This window comes from Pteropus vampyrus, unplaced genomic scaffold (assembly GCF_000151845.1).
Source record: "Pteropus vampyrus isolate Shadow unplaced genomic scaffold, Pvam_2.0 Scaffold43, whole genome shotgun sequence".
NCBI lineage: Eukaryota > Metazoa > Chordata > Mammalia > Chiroptera > Pteropodidae > Pteropus > Pteropus vampyrus.
Genome location: NW_011888824.1, coordinates 1948095 through 1951184, shown reverse-complemented (window position 1 = coordinate 1951184; position 3090 = coordinate 1948095). Strand labels below are relative to the sequence as shown.

The 3090-nt window shown below is 29.8% G+C and overlaps 1 pseudogene; it reads right to left on the bottom strand.

Annotated features, from left to right (window-relative positions):
- Positions 1–1600: 1600 nt before the first annotated feature.
- LOC111738809 lies at positions 1601–1719 on the bottom strand (annotated as a pseudogene).
- Positions 1720–3090: the final 1371 nt, after the last annotated feature.

Sequence of the window (3090 nt, the reverse complement as noted above, 5' to 3'; positions counted from 1 at the left end):
AAACAATGGAAGCACACTGGGAGCTGGGCAGATTTTCCAGGGGATTGATGTCCTGCACTTTTACAAGAAACAAAACAGAGGTGATGCTGTTTAAAGTAACCCTGTATTTAAGTCCATACTGAGGTGGCTTGAGGAAACTGAGATTATACACATATATATATAGCTATCCAGAAAAACAATCAAAGAAAATAAACTAAAATATTATTAGTACTAATCATTATAGACAATTTCAAGCTCCCTCTTTTGTATGTGGGTTGTGGTGGTGTCAGTGGAAGATTAAACATTTCTATCACTGAGATTCAGATATGACGGGGCATGCTTGAAGAACATTATGGTGGATTTCTATGGTGAGTGTGGTGAAACTTCCAGGTTTCCATCTCAGTGAAGATCTGAGGATTCCTCCAAGAAATTTTACTCCAAAGAAAAAGAAAGAATATTTTATTTTATTTTCCCTCTGTCATAAGGAAAATATGAAATGTGATAGTTCCATTCTCTTTTAGGTCAAATATTCTATATAATTTTATAATTCTGTGACAATATTTGTAGATTCATGATTAAATATCTTTGATTCACCTAGGAATATGAACGTATAAGTAACTTTTATTATACATGTTATGTTTTACTCACAAAATTTTATTTACTTCCTGGTGGAATTCACAAAATAGTTGTGGAGACCATCGATTTAAATGCATGCATATAGGGAATCCAACAACTAAAACAGTCTATAATAATGTAAAAACAATAAGAGAATTTATTTAAATTGTTTCTGTGTTAGTCTTTTCAATCCTTTATATATATGACAGAGGCTCTGTATTTTAGCTATTATTTTATTAAGCTGTTTTGTATATCTCAGGTAAACTGGGATATGAAAATAATGCTTTTGCACATATCAGGGAACCAAGCCTGACTCAACAAGCAGTTTCACATAAAAATATCTGATAATTGAATAAAGGTCCTACAGGCAGAAGACGAACCTTATCATAAGTTAGGAAATTTGAAAAAGGTAATTTGAAGATGATACTAATAACATATATTTGAAAGCTATAAAGTAATACATTAAGTATATATAAAATACTCACAGTCTTTGTCCAGGGGAGTACCACATTAAGAATCTTTACTAGCTGAGATTTTTAACTTTTAGAATGTCTATTGATTATGGAAGAACTGGCCTTTCAATATTTTCAACTAGCAGCAATATTTCATGATTAATATGACAATTATGTTTGTTTGGGTAAATAGCCTTTATCATATTTCAGTAAATTTTTAAATTTCTGTTTTACATTTAGCCTTAGGAAGTGCTTGATCAAAACATATTTAGCATCTATAATATATTTACGGCTTTCCTATTGATGTAGTGATTATATTGAAAGATTTCCTGGTTTTGAATCATTCACACATTCTTGGAACAAACTTCTTGGTTGTGTAGCATTTTTAATATACTGCTGTTCCATTTGTTAATTATTTATAAAATTGGCCTCTATATTTGTTAGTAAATTTTGCCTATATGATTTTTTTTTTTTTAAGGGTGAGGCAACCCTTGGTTGACCTCATAGATTGCAAGACCTTGTCAGCTTACAATTCCTTATTTTTTTATTTTTTATGCATACAGCACCTGGTCTTCGTAGGTGGTCTCCCATCCAAGTACTAATCATTCCCGACCCTGCTTAGCTTCCAAGATCAGATGGGATCGGGCTTATTCAGGGTAGCATGGCTGTAGACTGGCCTTATTGATTTTTATTCTTGTTGCTCTACTATCTGTATTAGGTATTGGCATTAGGCTTAAATTAGTTTCGTAAAATGAACTAAAGTGCTTTCCTCTTTTCCATATAAGTTGGCAGTTAAAATGAGTATTTTTGAATGATAATACTAAAATAAGTATTAAGTATATTAAATAATATTAATAATATTAAGTAATATTAATGCTAAAATAAACATTAGTTTAAAATAAGATTAATATTATCTGTTTTTTAAATGTTACTATCAGTTGAAAATCAATATAGACCTTATGCTTTTTTAAATAATTGTTTTGTCATCTTTCTAAATGCTGAGAGGGCTTTTTTCTGTTCAAGTTTCTATTTCTTCTTGGCCAAAAGTGGTAGATGTATTAGTCAGAATAGACTATGCTCGGCTTCAGAAACAAAACACTAAATATCAAAAACTTAATACAATAAAAGTTTTTTCTTGCTCACATCATAGTCTGAAATAGATTGGAGAGCCATCTTCCAGCCTGTAGCTTTACCATCAAAACTATGAGTCTTCTAAAATAATCATTATAAGAGCACTACAGGAATGAGCAAGATATTTTTAGGTGTTGGGACTTAAAAGTGGTTTATATCACCTGTATTCTTACTCCTTTTGCCAGATCTCAGTCTCATGGTCTCAGTCTAAAAACAAGAAGTCTCTGTATACATGAAGAAAAAATAGGAAGTAAAATAGCATCTCTCTGACATAGTTATTACATTTTGCCAGGAAATCATCTAGTTTTTACAGATTTTCAAATTTGCTACCATAGAATTGTACATAATGTTCTTTTATAATCATTTTAATTGTGTATATATACCTTTAATTATATCTTCTTTGTCAACCTTAATTTTGTATATTTATTTTATCTCTTTTTTCCTAATCTAGGCTTATCTGATACTCATTTGTTGGTCTTTACCCCCCTCACCCCCGAAAAGCAAGCTTTTTCAAAATTTATTATTTCTTGATATCACAGATAATTATTGATATCACAGATAATTATGACATTAAAGATAATTACTGAGCACTATTCTAAGTATGTGAATTATTTATGGCTATAAAGAAAAGATATTTGCTGTTCCCATGGAACTTGTAATTCTCTAGCTTTCTTTGCAGCTATTTTTTTATAATTAAAAAATATTTATCTTTTCTATTTATCTTTATTTTTATTTTTAATAAAAACTATAAAATGCATTCTCATTTTAACTGTGTTCCATAAGTTTTGGTATTAAGGGTTCTTATTTTCTTTTTAGAACATTTTTTGTCCTTTGGTTTTGATTTCCTCTTTGATTTAGGATTTTTTTAAATAGCATACTTTCACTTCCAAGAAGTTAAGATTTTTGATGATTA